The sequence below is a fragment of the Eulemur rufifrons genome, chromosome 19 (genome assembly GCF_041146395.1).
Source record: "Eulemur rufifrons isolate Redbay chromosome 19, OSU_ERuf_1, whole genome shotgun sequence".
Taxonomy (NCBI): Eukaryota; Metazoa; Chordata; class Mammalia; order Primates; family Lemuridae; genus Eulemur; species Eulemur rufifrons.
The window spans coordinates 11323936-11349877 of record NC_091001.1 but is presented as its reverse complement, the minus strand read 5'-3'; positions in this window follow the sequence as shown (position 1 = coordinate 11349877).

The following is a 25942-nucleotide window of genomic DNA, read 5'->3' as shown; positions in this document are numbered from 1 at the left end:
ATAGATTAAGATTAATTCTCTCTGGTTTAAATTTCTATGAGTTTCAATAAATATCAAATGTCTGTCAGTCACCATTGCAGTATCATACAAAACAGTTTCATAACTTTCCAAAACTCCCTGTGCTTCAACTCTTCAACCTTCTCATCTTCCCCAAACCATGGACAAATACTTTTCTGCTTCCTGTCTGTATAGTTTTGTCTTTTCCATAATGCCTTATACTTGGAATCATCCAGTTTGTATCTTTCATTAGTTTCTGGATTCACACGTGTCTCTAAATTTCAGGATGGGAGTTTGCCATTTGTCCTGAAAACTCAGTTCTCAGGTTCAGGAGAAATTGCTGATTTTCAGTTTGTCTATTTTTTTTTTTTTTTTCATGAGGATGGGAATGATGGCTTCCAATCTCTTTATGAGTTGGAGTTGACACAGGAACTTATATAATTTATTTTTAATAGTCAATGTCATGGCTTAAAAGTAAAATCTCCCCATGGACTTAATCTAAAAAAGTATACATATAAAATAAAAAACAAAATTGTAAGCTTATGATTACAGTTTTCTTAAAGTTCTGATAAAGTTCAGTTCACCTTACATATATCTGAAATATATATAACTGGTGTGTGTGTGTGTGTGTGTGTGTGTGTGTACATTCCTGAAAGATAGACCAAACAGGTGAAAAGAGTTGAGAGTTGAGGGATTCAACATTTTTATTGTGTTTATCTTTCCTTCAGAGGAAATGAGAGAAAGTGATTAAGAAAGAGGAGAATCTTACATTGACTATATTAAGGCTTCATAATTGGATATGCTTTCATTTAAATATACCATTAATTTAGAGGTTCATTTAATAGCTATATTTGAGTAATATGTTCCAGATTCCTTTTTAGGTTCTGTGGACACAAGAACATTTTTTTCTTATGTTAACTTACCTTATAATAAATCAATGAAAACTGTGTATTAAATATCATTGAAAACTATTAAGGATAGCTTTGATACCTATAGTATTAACAAATACGTGTCTATAATTAAAATGAAGCATTGAGTCCATAATAATTTATCAATATCCTTTTTAATTAGGTATTAGGGGCAATTAAGTTCCCTGCTTCTGATGTAAGATGTTCAGAAAATTGGCTTCTGGGAAGCTGCCTGCTCTTAGTAATCTGCGGTGGTGAAGGGAAAGTACTATAAAGATCTCAGCCGTGGTCATGACTAAATGGTTATAGTTGTTGGTAAAAACTCTCAGCTCTTCATGGCCAGGCTTCACATAGGATAAAACACTCATACTCAGTTTAAAAAGGGGGACTTTTGTGACATTTCTGGTCAGCCCTATTTAGTTCATGTGGGAGAATGTCAGGATCCTGACAGTATTCTGTTTCAAGAGCAGGGATTAGAAAACTGGAGTTGAGGATGTTAGTTGCTGCCAATTGCCAATTCTTTATTTATTCACTATAAGTATTTGCTATGTTTCAGTGTATAGTGTGAGAAATCTTCATTAATTGGAAACATACAGGCCGGACACGGTAGCTCACACCTGTAATCCTAGCACTCTGGGAGACCGAGGCAGGTGGATCCTTTGAGCTCAGGAGTTCGAGACCAGCCTGAGCAAGAGTGAGACCCTGTCTCTACTAAAAATAGAAAGAAATTATCTGGCCAACTAAAAATATATAGAAAAAATTAGCCGGGCATGGTGGCCCATGCCTGTCGTCCCAGCTCCTAGGGAGGCTGAGGCAGAAGGAACGCTTGAGCCCAGGAGTTGGAGGTTGCCGTGAGCTAGGCTGACGCCATGGCACTCTAGCCAGGGTGACAGAGTGGGAGCCTGCCTCAAAAAAAAAAAAAAAAAAAAAAAAAAAAAAAAAAAAAAATTGGAAACATACATTCAAGGCTAATGAAAATTTTAATAAGCTAGTCCAAAGTGACCTGGAACAGTTTATCTCAATGGGCAGGGAGATAAGATGACATTGAAGAAAATAAATTCTCTTTTGCAGGTGATATTCAGAGAATTAAATAGGAGGTAACAGAGATAATGAATGAAGGAGAGCAGACTGGCTCCCTAAGGCCTACCAGTGGAAATAAAGCTCATTGACACGGTTGAAAAACAGGCAGTAGCCCCTAACTTGTGAAGTGTTCAACGTAAAAGAGGGCGGGATAAAAAGGAGTGAGAGACTGGATGTTTCTGGCTTCTTAATTAGAGAATTTTCATTAAATGAGATGTTCTTTATAACACTTAGAAACATTTTTTTTTCTTTTTTGTTTCTTAAAATTAGCAGTTGGTTCACATATTCAATTTAAGAAATTACAATATTGGTGATGAAATTACACAAAATGTAACAGTTTTAAATGAAGAAACTAACCACTGAGCATATTGTGTTATAAAACTCATACTCAGAGAGCAACATTATATTTTTTCTTATTAAAGAAGAAATTATCTTATAATTGACAAAATGACTTTTTAGAGATTTTAATATATGCTAGATAGTGAAATTACAAAACTTCATCTTCAACTCATTATGAATTTATTCCTTGATGAAATATATGGTTTTTTCAAATATAGCTACTACCAAAATGCAATCATCTATGAATTGTTTTTAACTTAGTGAATTGTTTGAAGTAATTGAATATTGAAAAGTTTAAGGCTAACACTAAAAGGAGAACTAATTAACAACTGTTTTTTCTTAGTTTAGACCTTTATGAAAGCATGTGTGTATGAAAGTTATATTGCTATATACTAAAACTTTAAAATTAATTTTATGTGCAATGTTAAGAGGAAAAAAAGACACTGAGAATAAAAGACTCACTCTGTAATAGTCTTTTGCCCTCTTAAATAAGTTCACAATGTGAAAATTTCATAACTCTAATTTTGCAATTCTAATTCAATAATGTAGTTTTAGATGTAAGTTTAATGACTGCTTTTTTTTTTTAAAAGTGGAGCTTTTTCATCCATAGTTTATTTGGAAAATAAACATGCCTGCTTGGTTTTAATAGATACAATTTTAAAAGTAATGACAATTTGGGTAAGTGATTATAGTCCATCTCTCAACTAGTGTCTTCATTTTTTATTTATTGCTTTTCTTTGTTGAGTCTTTTCTATACCTAGGAAAATTTCCAAGAACCTGAAATTATGTGATAAATACTTTATATATTTGTATTTAATAAATGGTGAGTTAGGTTTGGTTTTTACATTTTAATTAAGTAAATAAATAGGCATATGATTCCTTACTGTAAACAATAAACCTATCTTTAGAGAAAGGTATCATAGCTTTGTTGTGTTACAAAGCATTCTATGCATCAATTTGTCCTGAGGTACTGGGAAAGAGGCTTTTTTTTCCTCCTGAATACCGTTAATAGTCACAGTTTTCTTTTGGAAAGAAACTACTTCCGCCACCATCTGCCATTGACAAAATAGCCTAATAGTTTTTTGTTTTTTTCTTTTTTTTAATGCATAAATGACTATATTGCTTGCCATGTAAATTATCTCCCTAGTTACAACCAAGATGAATACAGAATGAATATCAACCAGTAAGGGATTGGGAAGAAAGAAACCTCTTCCCAAAGAATAGCTATTTGGGCTAAATCATATTTTTATTGTGAATAAAGGAGTGGACCTTAAAAGATACACACATGGAAAAGGCAATTCACAAATACCACAGGTAATATAAGCCATGATTAATAAAACTGTATGTCATCAAAAGTCATGAATAATCAGAAGATAAAAAGAAATGAAATGAAATAAAGGATGAGGTTTTGTGTGGTCAGAAATAGAGGCACAGGCCGGGCGCGGTGGCTCACGCCTGTAATCCTAGCACTCTGGGAGGCCGAGGCGGGTGGATTGCTCAAGGTCAGGAGTTCGAGACCAGCCTGAGCAAGAGCGAGACCTCGTCTCTACTAAAAATAGAAAGAAATTATCTGACCAACTAAAGATATATATAGAAAAAATTAGCCGGGCATGGTGGCACATGCCTGTAGTCCCAGCTACTCGGGAGGCTGAGGAAGGAGGATCACTTGAGCCCAGGAGTCTGAGGTTGTTGTGAGCTAGGCTGATGCCATGGCACTCACTCTAGCCCAGGCAACAGAGCGAGACTCTGTCTCAAAAAAAAAAAAAAAAAGAAATAGAGGCACAAAGATGGAGAGGACCTGAGATGTCTTAGGGGCATGATTAGAGTAAAGCCATATTAAATTAAATAATTACTGGGTATCTTCTATATGCTTGAAATTTTAAATAAAGTGGTGAACTTTATAAATAACCATGTTGAAAATGAAAAATAAAAATACTGTCTTTGCATACTGTACTTATTTGAATTAAATTAACAAGGTGGATCTCAAAATTGGTGTGTATCAGAAGACCTAAGGAACTTGCTGAATTAAAAGATGGCTGGATTCTACTCTAGAACCACTGAAACAGAGTCTAAAGAGGCAGCCCTAGAGTCTTTTTGTCTAATAAGCTACACAGGTTATTCATATACATATGCTGGTAACCTAAAGGTCATCTCATTACTCTTACTTTATAATTTAATTCAATGATAAAACTGTTAATATATATGTTGATGTATATTCATAGAAATATAAATTTTAATTCATAAGTCTGGCATAATTTGAACTTATATATTTCTTTAATAGAAGCATCAGCATTTTGAGATATTATTAATACTTAATTCTTCCAAAGCACTATTTAAAATGAGAATTATTACATCTCTTGGGTTAACAAACTATCAAATTAGTGGTTGATATCATCAATTTGTTGGGAAAGAATTGCATATGCTTACTTTGTGCATAAAGATATGTATATATTACAGCATTCTTTCATATACTCCATTAAAAATCAAATCAATTAAATTATTAGCATTTTCACTACACTGTCAGATGATACGTCATGGGATTTAAGCCTAGCGTCCTGCTCTTAAGATGTTTATTAACTGTGGGAAGATCAACAAATAAGCAACTGGGAACGTTTACATTTTCTAGTCACTGTTTCTCAGAGTTATCAGAAGCCTCCATGTTTCTAATTCCAGTGTGCTACATTTCTTACAGCGCTGGAGGCGGCAAGGTCAAGGTGGCAGCAGATGGAGTGTCTGGTAAGGGCCCATATCCTGCTTCATAGGGGGTGTCTTCTCTCTGTCTTCACGTGGTGGAAGTATCAGCCCTCTGGGGACTCTTTTATAAGGGCACTTGTCTCATTCATGAGGGCTCTGCCTCATGATGTAATCACTCCACCACACCCACCTACTACTATCCCATTGGTAATCAAGTTTCCAACATACAAATTTTAGGGGATCACAAACGTTTAGACCACAGCATTCCACCCTGGCGTCTACACAATTTGTGCCCTTCTCACAGGCAAAATACATTCATCCCATCCCAATACCCCCAAATATTAACTCATCCCAGCATCATCACAAAAGTATACAGTTGAATGTCATCTGAATATCTTTTAAATCAGATACAGATGAGACTCAAGGTACAGTCCATTCAAGGCAATGTCAAATTTTTCTAGCATTCATTTCAAAATTCTCCCAGCCTCTGTTCAATGCCCAGTTCCAAAGTTGCTCCCACATTTTAAGATATTTGTTACAGTAGCACCTCCTCTTCTTGGTGCCACATTTGTCTGAGGATACCCAGACTGCTATGACACACAGCCATGACCTGGGTGGCTGGTAACAACGGAGATTTATTTCTGACAGTCCTGGAGGCTGGGAAATACAAGATGAAGGCGTCTGCTGAGGGCTCATTTCCTGATACCTAGATGACAGCTTCTCTCTGTGTTCTCACATGGGGAAATGGGCAAGGCAGCTCTTTGGGGCCTCCTCTCTAAGGTCGCTAACCGTATTCATGAAGGCTCCACCCTCATGATCTAATCACCCCTGAAAGGCCCCACCTAATGCATCACATTGGTGATTAGGTTTCAACATATGAACGGAGGGGGACAAAAACATTCAGACAATAGCATCTGGTAAGTTATTTAACTTCTTGTGACTCAATTTCCTCATCTGTCAAATAGAAATTATAATAATACACTTCCAAGAATTATTGTGAAAATTGAGTGAGATAATTTGTGAAATGTTCTATGAATAGTATCTGGCATATCGAAATAAATACTGCATTATGACAACTAAGGTTAACGTGTTAAAGTATATTTTACTAGAAATTCCTTAATGTAAATATTTATTTAAAATAAGACTGGGAATTATAATTATACTTTCATTTTAACATTTACATAGTGAACAACATCACTTTCCATAAATAAACTGGCAAATGTATTCCAAATAAAGTTCTTAATTACAATTGACACTTTCAGCTCGGAGTGACAGTAATAGCCATCTGCTGTAAAAGTGACACTAACCATGTAAGAGCTCAGCGTAAGAAACTATGAGGCAGTTGCCAATCTGCTTGACTTTACTGTTAGGTTTAAGAAGATGAGAATTTAAGACTATACCAGTTCATCTTTCAGTAGAAATGCTATAGCACTGAGGTATGTCTTTTAATATATCGTGATGCCTTCATTGTTTAAATAAAGCAAGTTATATATAGAGATCATCTGTCATATAAAAAATTAAAATAAGTTAAATATTATTTCTTCCTTCAAAAAACTTACTATTGATGTTATAGTTGGAATACTTAAGCTTAGAAAATAAATGAAATTTGAAGAGATATGCTATTTGGGGGTTACAAGTTTAGCAAAAAGAAGCGTTTAAGTCATCACAATTCTGTTTGGAGGCTTCTATTGTTACCTTTTTCTGCCTTGATGATCAAGACACATGATTCTTCATCTTCAGCAGTTTTCTTCTGAGAGAAATATTATATGATATTTGGAAACTAATCTATACATCCTGAAGTTTCATTTTTTTAATACCATGGTAAGAAAACAAAAACACTTCTATAGGTCATTGGGTTTAACAAACAGACTTGTCAGAGTGGTAAAATGGAAATGGCTACCTTGAGACAGAGTGGAGAAACTACCTTCTTTATCTGTTCGTCAGCAAATGAAAGAACTGCGGTTAATAAGCAGGTGTGGAAGACATTAACTGGTCCAAGTATGGTGTTAAGAGCTTCTAACAGCGTAAGAATGCAATCAGTTACAAACAAAATATAAAGTCTATATTGTAGACTAGGTTGAATGATATATACCATATTGAGAGATTTTTGCTTGTAAATAGAGATAGATCAATATCTTTCCAATTTTGAAAGAAAACAGGCTATTGGATTAAAAAGAATGAAACAAATATGCATACACAGAGTTCAGTAGATCAGGAGGTTTATTTATTTATTTTCCTTCAATCGTGTGAATATCCACAATTCTCTCATATGAAAGGTGCCCTTTAATATCTTGGATCTCAAACATTGGTGTACATTGTAAACAACTGTTGGAGTATTTTACAGATGCAGATTTGAGAACACCCCTCACAGAGATTCCTATTCAGTAGGTCTTGAAGGGGGTTAAGACATCTGAGATCAAGAGTTAAGAGCTAAGTAGGAGTTTGATGCTTCATGAGCCTAAGATTTAGATGCAGATTATTTTATTGTAAGCAAAAGGTGGTGACAACGAGCCTGATAGATTCCAAAAATATCCCAGGAGATGAAGCCACTACAAACAATGGTAAATATTTCTTCTGAAAATGTGTACTGTGGAGTCTTGCTCAAAGTGACATTGGGTCAGAAAGCCAGTAGCATCTGGTCACTGGGAAGCATGTTGGAAATGCATACCCAAGTCTACTTTTTACTAAGATCCCTAGGTAACACACTAGCATTTAAGAAACACTTAAATAAAATCAGGGGAATTTGCTTTATCTACTTTGCTTTTGATTTGGAAAATATGTTGTCCCGTAAGTTTATTTCTGCAGAGAAATAATATCTATCATTATTTGAGTGTCATCTTGATTTTTGTTTATTTGTTTGATAGCAATATATTTTATTCTTGAAACTTTATTTAACATTTATTAATGCAAATAGATCATAAAATATTTAATTGATTCACATCTATCTTCAGGTAAAAAAATCGATTATGCCTTTCAATAATAGAACATAGTCTATCAAAATTTATAAGACCTGGTGAGAAAAACAACTAAACTAATGCTCTCTTCATATTACCTTTTCATTTCACAGCTCAATACACTGTAGGGTGAAAATCCATTGATTTTAAATCTATCAGATTTTAATTAGAACTCATGTAGCATTTACATTAAAATCAGAAAGGTGGCAGAATGACTATTGTTAGGAAACAAAGGCCTAGAAATAGTAACTGATTGCTCTTTCAGATTTTTTTAGGCCATCAGCCACATATTCTACTCACAGAAAGATTAACTTCCTAGAAAATTCTATCTGTGACAAAATGCCATTAACTCCTGATTGTCATAAACACATTAAATAACAAGCATCGATGCTGCTTTGACAGCTCTGAAGAATTTGTGTGCAGTTTTAATGATGGAGAACCTCACTCATCATAATTTCTGAGGGTTGAATTGATCCTTGGAAGAGAGGCTCATAATTTGATTGTTCTGTAATGTGCTAGCACGTAATTTCAGAAAGAGAAATCATTTTATGAAGAAACTAATTACATGCAAATGAGTCTCTTCACAAGATGTTAATAAAATTAGAAATACTTTTCAAAAATGAATAAAAAATAGTATAAAGTAAAATGCCTTGAAGAGGTAGATAAGTAAAGAATACTACAGCAATATTGCCTGGGAAAAGTGCACAAAGAAATCTATGTCAAACAGAGGAAACTTGTGTTGCCTCATTCTCCACTGTATCCTGTTGTCCTTTATTCAAACTTCTAAAACCCAGTTGATTATATGAACTGAAAAAATTCCCATTCATATTGGAATTAAAGAGTTTTCATGGAAAATAAGCCATAAAATTCTATCCAAGTAGAAAAATACTTCTTATAGGAAATCAGTGATAGGTACATATCTGTCTTAAAATATGTGTTTCTACCTTGTAAAAGAAATATTATAAAAATAACCCAATATATTCTGGAAACCCCTTTAAAGAAGTAAATACATTTTATTATGACTTGATTTAACTGTAGTAAAAAAAATTTTAACCAATTATCATTGCTTATCTTCCTTGTACATGCTCTTTCTGATCTACTGCAGAGTTATTTTCACCAAAGGAATTAGGCTGGACTAGATGTACCACAGTTTGTTTATCCATTTCCCTACTGAAAGGCATCTTGGTTGCTTCCAAGTTTTGGTCATTATGAATAAAGCTACTATGAACATCTATATACAAATTTTTGTGTGGACATGAGTTTTCAACTCCTTTGGGTGAACAGCAAGGAGCACAACTGCTGGAATACATGATAAAGTTAGACCTTACACCCTTCACAAGAAATTCCCTCAAAATGGATCATAAATCTAAATGTAAAATACAAAACTATAAAACTTCTAGCAGATGACAGGAGAAAACCTAGCTGATCTTGGGCATGGCAACATCTCCAGAGACACAATCTGTGAAAGAATTAATTGAGAAGCTGAACTTCATCAAAATTTAAAATTTTTGCTTTGAGAGAGACAAAGTCAAGAGAATGAGAAGACAAGACACAGGTTGAGAATAAATATTTGCCAAAGATACATTTGATCAAGAACTGTTATCTAAAATATGCAAAGAACACTTAAAATTCAATGATGAAAAACCAAACAACGTGATTAAAAAATGGGCTAAAGACTTCAGTAGACATCTCACCAAAGAAGATATGCAGATATCAAGAAAGCACATGAAAAGATGTTCAACATCACATGTCATTAGAGAATTGCAAAGAGAACAACAATGAGATACCACCGCACACCTATTAGAATGGCCAAAATTCCAAACATTGACAACACCAGATGCTGATGAGGAGATATAGGAACTCTCATTCAATGCTGGTGAGAACACAAAATGGTAAAGCCACTTTGGAAGGCAATTTGGCAGTTTCTTAGAAAACCAAACTCTTCACATATGGATCATCAAGAGATAAACCAAAACAACTTGCTCAGCTAACCTAAATCACTGTGAATCCAGGCTGTGTGGTTTGCATTATGTCCAGCAATGAATATGGAAAAAAAAAAAAGTATCTGACATGAAAAGACACTGTTTCTAATGTAAAATTAGAAACATTTCCAATAAAAAATATAAAATTGAATTATGTTCAGACTGGGCACGGTGGCTCAGGCCTGCAATCCCGGCATTTTGGGAGGCCTGGTTGGGAGAATTGCTTGAGGACAGGAGTTTGAGACCAGCCTGGGCAACATAGCTACACCCCATCTCTACAAAAAATAATAATAAAAAAATTATCTGGGTGTGGTATTGGATGCCTGAAGTCCTAGCAACTAGGGAGGCTGAAGCAAGATCACTTGAACCAGGAGTTCCAGGCTACAGTGAGCTATGATCAGGGCGCTGTCCTCCAGCCTGAGTGACAAAGACCCTGTCTCTGTGTCCTAAACAAACAAATTGGGAGTGCAGTGATTTGGTACTATAAGCTCAAATATAGTTGTTTTCATACTTTTTGTTTACTTCTCGCTTTTTTTTTCCTTAAATCTAACTTCCTGGCTAAGCATGCTATTTAGATTTGCTTATACAGCTAACTACCACTGAGCATAACTTCCAGAATGGGAAATTAGCCTGGCTAATTTAACCGCCAGGATTCTAGTCTAATCCTGTTGATGAATTCCTGATAATTAACAATCTGTGAGCAGCTGCATTGTCCGATATCCAATACACAGCACAAGGAAAATGATCATTTGTACATTGTGGGTTTAGTGGACTAAATGAAAGAGGATTTTTTTTATTAATAGCTGCACTTTTCATAATTTTTATGAGTTAATAGGGTTCAATTAATGTTACCAAGTGGTGTGCTTCATACATATGTCTCTGGGGCTTTGCAAAGTTGAGAAGAATGTGTAATGAATGGTTGAGCAGTTATATGGGTACCCTAGTAATTAGAGAACGGGTAATTAATGTGCATCTGTGTTAAGCTCCTGGGTACTGTCAACGACCCTGTAGTGTGCAAAAAAAAAGAGAAATTATGAGTTTGGCAAGGGAATACAGCTTTTTTTTCTTTTTCTTAAATTTTAGATCTACATCTGTGTTTAATTAGAAGAAGAAATGAATTCCCATTAACACCATTAGGAAACATGCTATGATTGGTTAAAGCCTACATGGACTGTGAAACTGATCCAGTAAGCTCAGGAGAGCATAATGAAATCTTTAAATCTCAGAAGGACTTTTTCAAAAAATAAAATAGAAATGCTGAAGTCTTTACCTGGTAGTCTATAAAATGCCTTTTTCTTTTCACTTTGGCCATTTTCATAAAATTATACGTAATTTAAACAAAAATCTACTTAGCAAAGGTGTCTTAATATACCCACAGTTGGATTTTTTCCAGCCATATGGGGGAGATGCAGTAACGTTACCTTTGTAATAGGCTCCGTATACAAAAATGTCACATATATTAATGACAGTAGAAAATAGTTTACTAAAAGATAATAGTCATGGATGTTACAGATGACTAGCTGCACTGATGTAGTAGTTTCCAGAGAGATTCAAATTAAATTGCTTTTATCTCCTGAAGCAGAATAACATTTCATATTCCACATTATAATAAAATGTATCCTTAGGGCAAGTTGTATGTCTGTACTTTTAAAATAAAACAGGCATGATTTAATTAGTATGCAAGAACATAGCCCTCAATTTTGAGAGAAAGATGACTCTCCTGAGTGTTCTTGTTCAGTGGCCCTATAAAATTCCGCTTTTTTGAGAGAGAGACACTGAGTGGTTGTGTTTGTAATTAAGCATTGTCTTTACTTAAAGTTTTAGTAATATTCTGCCAACTATTCCATTGAGATATTAACTCTAAATAAGGATATTCACTTTTTCGTATGTGATTACACCAGTCCCCCCTTATCCATGGTTTCTTTTTCTGCAGTTTCAGTTACCCACAGTCAACTGTGCTCCAAACGTATTTAATAGAAAATTTCAGAAATAAACACACATAAGTTTTCAATTGTGCATCATTCTGAGTAATATGATAAAATCCCATGCCATCTACTCCATCCTGCCTGGACGTGAAGCATCCTCTGTCCAGCATAGTCATGCCATACGTGCTACCTGCCCGTCAGCCATTTAGTAGCCCTTTCTGGTTATCAGATCAAAAAACATAGTATACATAGAGTTCTGTGCATCTTCAGTTTCAGTCATCCACTGTGGGTCTTGGAATGTTTCCCCTTTGGATAAGGGGAAACTGCTGAATACCACAAACCTGCTATGCACTATTGGCTATAAAGTTGAAATTTTGGGGAAAAAGTTTAGTATTGGACACCAGTAAAAAATTATATAAGCAGGCTAACAGTGGATAATTTCACCTGTGGGAAAATTCAATAATTGAATTTAGATGCCAGCTTTACAAGATATAAAATTGTTTGCTATTTCTTATTTATGGTTATAATGCCATCTTAGACATTCACCTATAATGACTGTCTATTGCAAATTTGAATCATTTCTTCAAAAATATTTTGAAAGTAAAACAATATATAATCAAATGCATAGGACAAATCATTAAGTTAATTTAAAATGCAGTTGACCATAGAACAATATGGATTTGAACTATGCAGGTCCACTTGTATGTGGATATCCTACCTGTGCCACCCTAAGACAGCAAGACTAATCCCTCCTCCTCCTCCTCCTCCTCCTCCTCCTCCTCCTCCTCCTCAGCCTACTCAAAATGAAAACAATGAGATGAAGTCCTTTATGATGATTCACTTCCACTTAATGAATAATAAATATATTTTTCTTCCTTATGATTTTCTTAACATTTCCTCCAGCTTACTTTTCTTAGTATATTATACATATAAATACATATATATAAAACATACAAAATATGTGTGATTGACAGTTTATGTTGTCAATAAGGCTTCTGGACAACAGTAGGCTATTAGTAGTTAAGTTCTTTGGGGACTCAAAAGTTATACTGGGATTTTCAGCTGTGTGGGGGGTTGGTGCCAGCCACCCTCCGCGTTGTTCAAGGATCAACTGTATATGATCTCCTCTATTTTATTCTTGCTCTAAGATTTGATGATTCACTTAAGATTGGAAAGGGACTTCTTTTAAAAAAATTAAATATTAAAATGACATTTTTTATTTTACCTGTATTAATTATTAAATATGGTATTTTTGAAACTCTAAAGTCAGTAATTCCAAAATGAAACTTAGCCTTCTCTGTTTACTAGCCAATTGATCAATCCATTTAACTTGTATTATTTTCCTTCCTCAACCAGAAAAAGGGAAAATAATATCTATATCCCAAGGGTCATTACAGTGTGAAATGAGAATAAAAATGCACTATGATGATAATAAGATAAAAATGATGATAACTGGTGTTTGTAAAGGTAATTACTTGGTAGGTTCATCACAAGGGAGGTATATTAAAGATGACCTCAAATTCTTTGCTGCTCTTCCTATTGAGGAAAAGTCTAATTCACCTTTGTTTGCTTGTGGACTGGCCTTTGTAACTTGTCTGACCAACGAAATGAAGCAAAAGTGAGGCTTTGGCACTTTGGAGGCCTGGCCCACGAGAAGATTTGCAGCTGCCATGGGGCCTCTTGGGAGAGTGTTCACTCACAGGATCTCTCCTTCTGAAGCCCAGCTGCCATGTGCACATCACATGAAGCAATTATCTAGTCCCTCCATTCAGAAGCCCCCCAACTGAGCCACAAACACTAGTGAGCCTCAACTCTCAGCCCTCCCTGTGGTCATCCTGGAAGTCTGGCCCTGTCAGCTCTTCAGATGACGGCTGCCCTGGCTGACAGTGGACTATATCTGCATGAGTGACACCAAATGGTAACTATGCCGCTGAGCTTATTCAGCACCCAGGATAGCAAGAGATAGAATGAATTGTTGTTTTAAGATTTACACAGCAGTGGCAAACTAAAACAACAAAAATACTATAAGGTAAGCATTTTAGCATGCCATTTTGTTTATTATGAAATAACAATGTAACTGCTTCAAGTTTAAAAGTAAAAATAATGTAGCAATAATAATTACTTTTTATATGTCAGGCACTGTTCCATGCATTTTGCCTATCTTAACTCACTCAATCACCATCCAGTTAGTTTTCTTACTATCATTATTTGCTTCATTTTTCTAGATAAGGAAAAGGAGATTCAGAAAAGTTAGGTAAATTGGCCAAGAAATGGTGGGACCAGAACATTAATCCAGGAAGACGGCGTAAGGTGCTCCCTCCCACCACACTATAGCCTCTCAGATGATGGAGCTGGGGTTTAAACCCATGAGTGCTTGATTTCAAAGTCCAACACATGCTTGGTTTATATCTCGGTTTCCACATCTCTCATATGCCTTCTACGGTGGATTCTAAATCTGCTAATTTGGCTGCACCCTGTGCAGGTCTGACTTGAGCACACTGCTTCCAGGTCCCCACAGCTGAAGCCACCCTCTGGGTCATGTGTGTCTACTTCTGTGTTTCCATCATTAGGCTGTAAGATTCACAAGCACAGCAGTTATCTCTCACTTGTTTACCTTTGAATCTTCAATGCCTGACAAATTTCCTGGCACAGACAAAGCATTCCATAATGATTTTTGGAATGACTGACTGCAGAGGATTCTTAGCTGCCTTAGAAGATGTTGCACGTATGAATATTGAGCTATCCTTGAAGGGTCAACCCTGCAGCCAGATCCGCTTATCCACACCTGCTCTGGCTTGTTTACACGCCTCCTCTGCTCCCTCTAGCAGTCCTTACAGTCAAGGGTCCAGCGTACATGGAGCTAAATTCTCAAATTTAGCACTATGTAAGAAAGCCCCAGAGAAGATATGACTGCATTATTATCGTTTTAATAAAGCATTCACTTTTCATAACAGTAATATGTTAAGATGTTTCCTTGAAGATTATAATTATCTATGGCTATTAGGGACAGTTTGAATTATATTTCTGTGTACTGATAAACAACTAGCCTCAATTGCCACACAGATGGCTTGACGAGACCTGACTTTCTCAATTCACTTACAAGCAGTTTTGGCACTAAGTCTTTCTAAAAACAATTTTGGTTATACGCATTTTGTATTAAAAATAGGAAAAGGTTTTGCTGTAACACCAAATAACAATTATCCTTTAACTTTACTCATTCCTTTCCATCTAAGATACCCGAAGCTAAATAAATTTGAAGAAATTAAATTATTGAACTACCCCTTCCAACCAAAATGGGTAAGTGTTCTAAGCAAAGGAGTTGTAGGCTGTTTTGAGTCATTGAAGTTAGATCCCCAGCAGCTACTAACTGCCAATTCATGTCATTCTCTCTTGTGCCCACAGAAACCACAGTTTTCCTCTTGTTCCATTTTGTTTCATGATTAAATTATTGCACAAATTTGAAAGATGCCTAGACAAATTGTAATCAAATAATCTGACATACTTGCTTTATATCAGGGAATGTATAAGATAATAATAAAATTACCATTTCTACTTGGCACCATAACTATCATTGTAAAATTTGAGGTAATGAAGGCCAGTACTATAATGAAATTGCAAATTTTAATTTTTTCAACAATACTTTTGGATGAGAAAAAACATCAAAGCTCTGAATCTGCTTTACTATTGCTAGAGGTGAATTTGTGAATTCTTGGGAAGCCAATTCCTTTGTTTGATGAATCAAGAGGATACAATACAGTGAACATTTCTAAAAGAACTTAATTTTGGAAAAAGGTCTTATGTTAAGTTTTATTTTTAATGTGGTTTAAAATGCCTTGCTTAGAAAGAGATGGGAGCAAAGGTAATTCATAACATATACCTTTACAGAAGAATCTATAATAATTGGAGGAATATATGCTTTTGCTAATATGCTATTGCATTTTGATTTTAGAATAACTTAATTATCATATTTTAAATGTTTCTTTGAAAATATTTGCATTTCTTAGGGGTATGTTTTAATTTATTTTTAGTCATGAGAGATTTTCCCTTTTTAATTTCAAAAAATATTAAAGGGCACTATTGGATTTTATATTCATTAAAGAGAGCCCATGTTTTAAAAGGTTAAGATGGAGCATCTTGAAAAAACTAACCACAAGGGAAGTTTTATGCTGGTATCACATTTTAATTTAGACTTGGATATGTGGCCAGAAATAATGCAGTCAAAGGGAAGGGATGCAGAGATATCTGATAGAACCAATAGGAAGTCAAGAAAAGCTAACTATTGAATTAGCTCAGATTTTCTAAGCAGAGCAAGTGCCAACCACTAGAGAAATTCTCTAAATAATGTGAGCTCATTTACATTGAGAAAGCAAAACATAGCCCATGGCAACAATCTTAAAATCCATTTTTCTCTTCTATCTACTTCTGCAGACTCCATAGATGTTTGAATGCCGTTTCTCCAAACTTCCCAAAGTCTTACACCATCTGTAGTCCTTATCTTTACTACTGCTCCTTCTTTCATCTATACTGTCTAGTCGTATCTCCTTCTCTGCCACTTCCACATTCATCAGGGCACAAAGAAGCTATCTGACAGAGGGTGAGGAGGAGATGAAGAAACTGAACAGGTAAATCTAGGGTTCTATTTTCTTTAAAGGGCAAGGCTGCATGCATTCTCCTAGTCCCCAAATCTTCATGGTACTTGTATTGATCTGTTAGACCCCAAAGTAATTACCACTGAGTTGTGTTTATGTAGATAACTTAGAATCTGAAATGCACCAAAAGACTCAGAGGACTTGCGTTGTAACACACACAATCATCAGGAGAAAAAAAAAAGCATTTCTAAATCATTGTGAGGCTGCTGGTCTTCCCTTCCCCAAATAATCTTCTGCCTATTAAAAATGGAAAACAATCACAACCGTATATAGATAAATTTCTCTAATGTAACATAATTAACTCCTACTCATTAATCTATATCTGCTCTGTGGGTTTTTTAAAGGCAGAATATTACAAAAAGCAGATTCATAAGCTGTGAGGTAAAAACAATCAACATTTCATAACAACATATTTTCTGGCAATTTTCATTCCAGTGTTTATATTTTATCCATGAATTTACTCAGATGTGAGATCTTTTCAAATGTTTCATTAATTTGTCAATCATTTAAATGTTTTCCTCCTAAGGAAAATGAACATATTTATCATTTTGTAATTATTAGTAACTAAAGACAAAAATCAATGAAACAGGATATTCATATTATTATTCATGTTTAAATGGTAAAACCCTAGCCAGGTAAAATTTTAGCTACCGACTATTAGAAAACACACATGCGCACACATACACAATAAGAACTAAACATCTCTCTCTTTCCTGTCACTTCCAGAATGTTAGAGAGTAAAAATAAAATCTCACTTTTCAGTATGTTAAAATTCATAAATACATTAAGGTAAAACTATATTTGATGTTAAAAGAATGTTATTTATGTAACACCTGTTTTAAACATTTTGTTAGGTGTTTATGAATGTTCACACTTTGAGTTAGGAACTGCATCTTTGTTTCAGAGAAAATTAGTGAAATTCAAAGAGGTTAAATTAAATATCCATGATTACACAACTGTTAATGGTAGAAGATGAGAAAAACATTAAAATCTTCACTTCTCTTTAAATAAAACATTTTCCAAAATACATGGGCAAGAGATTAAAGGATTTTTTTGAAGATCTAAAAGTTCTATAAAAATAACTAAATGCAAACATAAAAGGTCAAAATTATTTGAGGCAATTCTTTGGTGCCATTATGTAGATGCCATTCATTCAGTTCAATCATTACCTTACTAATTCAATAAATATTTATTAAAAACTCTTCTGTTCAATTCTTTGAAAACAAACCAGTGGAAAAGGAGATAAAGTCTCTGATTTTTATGGAACTCATTCTAATCAATAGAATGAGATGATTAATCAGGTTATAAACAAAGAGTTATTTTAGGTATTGATAGATGCTATCAAGGAAACAGAACAGACTATGGAACTAGAGAATGATAGCAGAGACGTTACTGTTTAGGTTACATCATATAATTGTAGCTGTCTGACAGTTTATGACCCTCAAAAGTAGCATTTCCTTATATTTTAAATTAATGTACAGATTTAATATCAATAAAGTCCTTTCTGATGAGATGACATTTGAGCAGAGACCTAGAAAAAGGCAAGTGATCAGCTAAGAAGATAGCTAGAGGAAGACTAGACCAGATAGATGGAAAAACAAATGCTAAAGCCCTGAAGAAAGAGCATGATTTACCTTTTGAGGCTATAAAGTATGCTATTTGGGTTTGAGATGAGTGAGCAAGAAAATGGTATAGCAGCTGAAGTTAGGTTGACAGCTTGGAGGTAGTTGTGTAGGACCTGCTCAAAGATGATAAGAAATTTATATTTTATTCAAAATGAAATATTAGTGGAATTTAGTCTATAAATAATATGACCCAAACTACATTTTAACAGAGGCACTCAGGCTGCTCTGTTGGGAAAAAAAAAAAAAAAAACTGGGAGGTATAAGGAGGAAAGCAAGTAAACCAAACAGAAGCATAACACCACAATTCAGGCATGACATTGTGGCTGCATACCCCAGGATGTCAGTGCTATTGGTGACAAGAAAGTTGGAATCTGATTTCCAAGGGTTAGAGTCTGAATTCTAAAGGTAGAACTGAAAGGATGCTGGACTAGTTAGATACAGAGTAAATGAGAAACTAGAGAAGTCAGGATGACAGCAAACCTTGTGAACCCAACAAATCAGAGAATGAAGGTGCCATTTATTGTGAGGGAGCAAGATTACAAGAAGGAACTCCAGAATGCAGGTTCAGACATGCCAGGTCTGAGAAGTTTGGCAGATGTGCAAGTGGAGGTAGCAGATATTCTGCTTGGCATGATTCTTAGTTCACAGAAGGTGTTGGAATAGGAGATAAAAATGTTCATCGGCACGAAGGCGCTACTTAAAACCACAGGAATGAACAAGGAAGGGAGTAAGGAGAGATCCCAATCCTGAGCCCTGGGATCAGCAAAAGGAGGAGATGGGAAAATGATACAGCATAGTGAGAGAGAGAGGCAGTACGGGAAGAGGAGGGCTGTATTGGAGAGAAATGTTGTGGTTCTGATTAGAGAAGATGGAGGAGGAGGTGAGGAAAGAAGAGAGAAGAGAGTAGTAGGAGGACAAATAGGAAAACACCTCAAGAGCAAATCAAATGCTTTTGGCAGGTTACATGAGATAAAGACCGATACAAGAACATTGAATTAGCGAAGTGCAAAGTAGAAGTTATCAGTAAGAGGTTTCTGTAGATAGAAAGGCATAAAAGGAGGCCTTTTAGGAGCACTTGCTTACGAGAAAGGAAAAAAAAAAAAAGAGAGAGAAGACTGGACTTATGAACAGTTACATAGGAGTGCACTGGAAATGGACTGGACAAATGTTGCAGTCGCTGAAGAAATATTTGGGAATCTATGAAGAGGTTAAGACTAGGAATGTTACGGCATGTTTGTGTGCTGCTGAGAATGAACTGGTAGACATCACATCAATTGCTGATAGCCGTTAAGGAGGTGCAACTGCAAGAGATAGGAAAGAGGCAGTGGAATCCAGGCAACGAGTGTGTGTGCGTGTGTGTAGGGGTGGGCGTGTGTGTGCGTGTGTGTGCGTGTGTGGGTGTGCACATGGGAAGGTTACAGATTTAGCCTAACCTAGAAACATTGTCACAAGTGAGAACACAAAGCGTGAGGGTACATACGATGGTTGGAAGGTTTGTTTGGTGATGATAATATATGGATGTTTTCTATTCTTTTCTTTTTTTCTTTCTTTCTTTCTTTTTTTTTTTTTTTTTTTTTTTTTTGGTCTAGACTTTCAGTGAAGTAAGGAGTCAAATCCTCAATGGAAAATGTGGAAGGAGAAAGTGGTCTTTACGTTTTGAGGACAGAAGAGAAAGAGTAAGATGCTCCTTTAGATAGTAGGGTTGTTAACTGAGCAAGGCCAAGTAGTATAATTGAAGGGTGTTTTCCTCACTGCTCTTGGCAAGACTGAAAATTTCATCTGAGGAATGTTCGTGCTATCATGGACATACTTAGCACTTTTATTACGGTTATTTACCTCCCTGTTTCTTCTGCTAAACTGCAAACTCTTCAATAAATCACCATTTTATAAATTCCTCATAAGATTGTTTTTCATAGAAACCACATTGAAGAAAGAATGTTAAACAAGTGAAAAAAGAGGTCCAGAGTTAAGTGGCAGCAACCGGGGCAGACAAAGACCAGACCAGAACCATAAACTGTAACATCTCCAGATCATAAATACGGTGAGAGGCGTCAGTAAACACTGGAGAGGTCACACTCCCACACCAGGCAGAGCAGACCCAGGGATTCTAGTGCAATTACAATAACCTAAAATGGGAACACATGAGATTGTGAAGTATGTAGAGGACAACAGGCCTACACGAGTCTAAATCAGGCTTAGGGTATAAGCAACACAAAGGATATTTTATACTGAGTTCACTGTCTTTTAGAGAATTTTCATCTCATTTTTGCCTAAGTTGAGAATTATTCCAAAAGTATGAGTTGTCTTAAAGTGGAGGAAAATAAGGTCATGTGCTTAAGATGACTCTTTCTGTTACCTGTTGCTACATGAAACTGACCACTCTTGAATAATGTTTTCATTGTTATCTAAATCAAAATGACAGAACACCCTAAGCAATACTGAAACTCTTGTGTAATTAATACTGATATCTAAATATAAATTTGATCTGAATAATTAAACATACTTCAGGAAGCCCAGGACTAAAGATAAAAAATTATAAGGATGATAGTGGGAATTTTTAGTTGATGAGGATGTGCTGGATCTTAAGTATCTCCCTGAATTTATTTGGAAATGGTTTCCTGCCGATGCTATTGATGACTCTCCTGGCTACTGAGGAGAATCCTTATGGGCTCCATATGGAGCTCTATGAGCTTCATTATCAGTACGTGGTAGTGGCCTTACAGTTGTGGCACTACCTGGTGGTCCCCTGAGGCACCTGATGCTTTTCCTTCATGTCACTTATGGAAACAATTAGCCATCCCTTATGACATTCCCCCTGCCCCTGGTGTCTCTGAAGCTGGAGACTCACTGTATGTATAAGCAAACTCACCTTATACCTGCCCCCCAAGCGGGCCTATAAAACTGAAAGACAAAGAAGGTTGTGAGTGTCGCTGGCACAAGCCTCAGACACAGCCACTGCTGTCCTGGATCTGGTTTCCCTGGAAACTTTGCAAAATAAGCCAAATGCCCAGAAGTGCCTGGAATGACACCCTGTGGTGCAAACTGACCAACAAGAGATAAAAGCAAATAAATAATTATTCTTTCTTTCTACTCTGAAAACATTATTCCATGAAACAGCAGGTTATACTAGAAGACATTCTGGAAAACAGAATGATGAGATGCACTCGTTAAGATCTCAGATCAGCATGTGTTCTGATCTTTGCTTCTCTTCTTTCCTTGTGCTACCAAAACTGCACTCCACAACAAAGCAGCTGTCTGCAAATTCCGCTTAGACATTATGTTCACTGGAACGCAGTCAAAGAAAATGAGATTTCTTTGTACATGCATTAAAATAATTCTTAGGATAAGATCTATTTGTTAAAGTTTACCCTGCCTGAATGAGGAATAAAAGCAAATCTTGTTGAAGTTTTACTTCGTTTGGCCAAAATAATTCTCTTTTAGTAGTGAGGACTGTTCTTAAAAGTAAAGTGTAGGAAACACTTCATGGGATAAATACATTGACCTAAAAAAACACTGTTATTCTAATGAGATAACTTAATTCCTAGAGCAATAAGAAACAATAAATAAAAAAGAACTTTTCTCCTGATAATTCCTCGGCTATTTCCATAAAATCAGACTACCAGAATAAATATCTCAATTTAATTCAAGCAGCCTAATCTCATTGCCTTCAAATGATTTACATGCTCATTCATTTACTTATTCACTAAATTGACATATATTTTTTGAATGATTATTATTTGCCAGGGAATGTACCACATGCTTGCAAAACATTAGTGACCAAAAAGAAAGGTACATGCCCTCTTGAAGTTAACATTCTCCTGGGTGGTGTTATGCACTAAACACAATTAATAAGCAAATCATATAACATGTTAAGAGATTACAAATTTTATTGGGGAAAAAGTTAAGAAGAGAAGGTGGATCACAAGGACAAGCAGTACTGGAAGCAGGTTGCACTATTAAGTAGAGTGGTCAGAATAGGCCTTGGTGAGAAATTAAGATTTAGAGAGAGTTTTTAAAGGAGGTGAGAAAAATAGATACTGGAAGAAAAATATTGAGTCCCCAGTGTGACCAGATCTTACAGAATAAGGAGAAAGTAGTAAGAAATAAAGTCAAAGAGTAAGAGGCAAGATGTGAGATCTTTGGGGTGCTATAAGAACATTGACTTTTGCTTCAAGTAGAACAGGCAACCATTGTGGTTTTTTGAGGAGAGAGACAATGTCATCTGATTTATATTTTAAAGGTCCTCTCTGTTAGCTGTCTGATAACAGGCTGTGAGCGTGAGAGTAGAAGTAGAGAGATTAGTAATCCTCTCAAGTGTGGGCAAAACTTGAGCTTCGCTTTTAACCAATAGAATACAACAAAGATGATGGCTATCACTTTCATGATTATATTACATAATATTTTAACTTTTGTTTTGCCAGTAAATTTTATTGTCTTCCTTGTTGTCTTTGATGACACAAGCCATCAAGGTGGGCTATGGGGAAAAACTGAAGTTGGCCTCAAACTGAGAGCCATCAAGGAGGCCCTCAGTACTCAGCTCAAGAAACTGAATCCATGTGAGCTTGGAAGTGAATCTTTCATCAGTAAAACTTCAGAAGACATCCAAGCCCTTCTAGCTGATGCTGTAATTACAGCCTTGTGAGAGACCAGGAAGAAGAAGATCTAGCTGAGCCATGCCCAGATACCTGATCCACAGAAAGTGTGATATGGTATAAAAGTGTTGCTTTAAGGCACTGTACTAAAGACAGTGATCTGGAAAGATAGGAGGTAATGGTCTGAGAGTGCATTGCATAAAACTGGATCATGATATTATTAATAAGTAATAATAAGTCTAGATTATGGTCATGAGTATGCATACTTGATATATATGCAAGACAAAAGGAATAGGACTGAGACACCAGGGTTTGGAGGAAAATCATCTATGTGAATATGAAGGTAAACAAACATAAGGACAGGAAATGGCAACAGTGAACCAGGAAGTAAAAACTTTATAACATGAGTAGGTCTCATTCAGGGGTTGGTAATGATGGTAATGATGAGATATGGTGGATGAGAAGAGATAATCACATGGTATATGATTCAAAGCTGAAGGAGAGTAATGCAAATGGGAGGAAGAATTGTCTGAAAAGGACAATAGGGAACAAAGAGGATATCTTATAAACTGTAGGCTCAATGACAGAAACACTGGAGAAGAAAAGACAACCAATATTTGGGAGGGTTGCAGAGGAAGCAGGCTGTCAAGAGAGAATAAGATTTTCAATTCAGCTAAAATACGATGAGACAGTTCAGAGAAGGTATTAAGAATATGGTGGATGCTCCTTCTGATGGACATTGAAGTTCAGAGGACTTTGTCAGTAGCCCTCAGTCAAAGACTAGCAATCAAATTCTTTGACTGGGTTTCTTACTGATTTCCATCTAGAAGATCAATAAACAGAGCAAGGTTAAATTTGATCAGTAAAGAAGTTTGAGTCACTCATATTAGCCAATATAAAAGAATGTTTAGTAATTTTGGTGTTTTGGAAAATGTACTTTGATCTGTGTTCAGACAACTGAAGAAGTTGTCTAGTTTTTCTTTTTCCATCTTGTCACAGAGTGTTCTTATCTGATATTGGTGTTCTGTGAAATGTTTTATGTTCAACCGGAGAACATAATGGTTTGGTTGTGAATTCTAGGCTGTCTCCTACCTACCAGGGGATACATTTCTCTTTCCCAACCAGGGGAATGGTTTTAGTATTTGGGAAAAAATGCAATAAGGGAAACATTAACATATGTGCATGGTTTTACATGAATTTGAATGTAAGAGATGAGAGGTAATACAAGAGTCTAAGCCTTCTTGTGATAACTGATGTAAATAGAAATGATTAAGCTGGCATGATTAAGTATGGTATGGTACATTTATTCATTCAAGAAAATATTTTGTAACCATTGATTATGAGAGTACCAAACACAATAATTATGGTGTAGGAGCTATCATTTATTCAGTGCTTATTGCTAGATATTTTACCAAGTATATTGTATATATTTTATACTTTATTGATCATAAAAAGAGTATGAGGTAAATATTTTCATTTTTATTGTTTTAAAGAGAAAGTTAAACCTCAGAAGTTTTGAGACATAAGGTCACATCCTTAATACTGAATCCAAAATTTCTTAATCATGGTTATACTGCCAACTCTACTAACTATGTTCAGTAAAAATGCAGATGGATAATTGCAGATATGCTGAGGTTGCAGCAATATACAATTCACATTTATAAATATAAACAAACTGAAAGAGAACTTAGAAAAATTAGCAAAATGTTTGATTGAGTGCCAGAATCAGGGGTGATTTATTTTGATTTTTCTTCTATTTTTACTATAATGCTATTTGCAATTAACTATAAGATATTTATCTGTCATTATTTGCCAGAATTAAGGTGAATTTAAATAAAAATCTTCAATCAAATTTCCTAAGATTCTGAGTGGTCGTAATATCTTGAGCTAATTGTACTTTTTGTAATATAAATATGATTATATTAAAACCTTAGAAGATTTTTTGTTGGCTTCTGTGAATCATCTCTGATTGAATCAAGGGAACAATTTGCCAAAAGTTATTTAAATATCTAGCTATTTGTAATTAAAAAGTAAGAATGTAATGTATTTCTTTACTTACCAGAGAACTTAATTTGAAAATGAGTATGTGCACATATATTTTAAATTATTGCAATTTATTACTCATTATGACTTTGGAAGCTAATCGTTGTGTTTTCAATTATTCTTTTTTATCCAGGTATATGTTATTTATTTTTTTAAATAACTGAGAAGAATATATCCACATAAAAAATATTCAAGATCAGAGGGCAATTATTGTAATTGAAAATCATTTTTGAATATTCTATCACAATTAAAATATATTTTAAAGAAAATACCTGTACCATACAGTAATATTTAAACATAATTTACTTATAGATGCCATAATAATCAAGTGTTTATAACAATATGCCTTAAAATATCAAAATTATATATTAATCAACTATAGGAAACATAGAAGGTGGAGAACCAAAAGGTTATGGTAACTCTATGTGAGAAATAACCTGGTTTCTTCACCAAATAAACTAGAAGGATAAACGAAAACATGTAAAATACAAGGGGAGGCTGTATATTTAAAAAGCCTATGGAGATTTATCAATTTACAGCAATATGTAAACATTATTTTAATCCTAAATAAAATTTAAAAATCATAAACACAAAAACAAAAAAATTGACATGTATAAGACAAATGCACACTTTAGCACAAGAAGTTTTATGATATTAATTATTACTTTTTAATTGTGACAATGTTGTGGGTTTTTTTTAAGTTCTTAACTTTTAGAGATACATACTGAGCTATTACAAATAAAATGTAATGAAATGATTGGAGGATGTAGTGGATGCAGATATCAATAAAACTATGTTGATCACAACTTCATAATTATTAAAGTAATAAGTACCTGGGAGCTTATTATATTATTCTATCTGCTTTTAAATATGCCTGAAGTTTTCTGCCCTCAAAAATAAGGAAAATAATATACTAAGTAATCACATATATGCAAACCTATAACAGAAAAATAGACTGTGCAGAAATCTTAGGAATATTTTTCAAAACAATAAGTTCATAAATATTTGATATTTTTCTTTATATCAACTATATGACTATTAATTTATTATTTTTTTGTATTCCCATATTTGATCTAAACCTTCTCTATTTCAAATTAGCTCATAAATGCATATTAAGTATAATCATATAATCAGTCAGCAATAGGGGTTGACAA